This window comes from Daktulosphaira vitifoliae, unplaced genomic scaffold (assembly GCF_025091365.1).
Source record: "Daktulosphaira vitifoliae isolate Bord-2020 unplaced genomic scaffold, ASM2509136v1 Scaffold_1, whole genome shotgun sequence".
NCBI lineage: Eukaryota > Metazoa > Arthropoda > Insecta > Hemiptera > Phylloxeridae > Daktulosphaira > Daktulosphaira vitifoliae.
The window spans coordinates 64,867,822-64,868,219 of NW_026099572.1; positions in this window are offsets into that span (position 1 = coordinate 64,867,822).

Sequence of the window (398 nt, forward strand, 5' to 3'; positions counted from 1 at the left end):
GACTACCCGAGTTGGTCGTCCCATTATCAGACTGTGACAAATGTCATGTTAACGTTTGGTTTGGCGCCACAGCAAAAAAATAATATTAGAACCGAATAAATCCTAAGTAAAATACATATTACATTTTATACCAGAGATACATTAAGATAAACAGTTTAAATTATCCGTACAGTTAAATTGCGTCTTTCTCTTGGGTAGAACCGCTTTCGTTGCTCTTGGATAAAACCGGATAGTTACAACTGCTCGTACAAATAAATAAGCTTAAATGTAAAACAGTAATAAATTATGTAAATGAATATCGTAATTTTTGCGCGTAACAGTTTAGTAAAAAATGCCAGTGGTTGTTTATCAACGACTGAAAATAGTTAATTAATTTGTAATAATAACATGCCGTATGA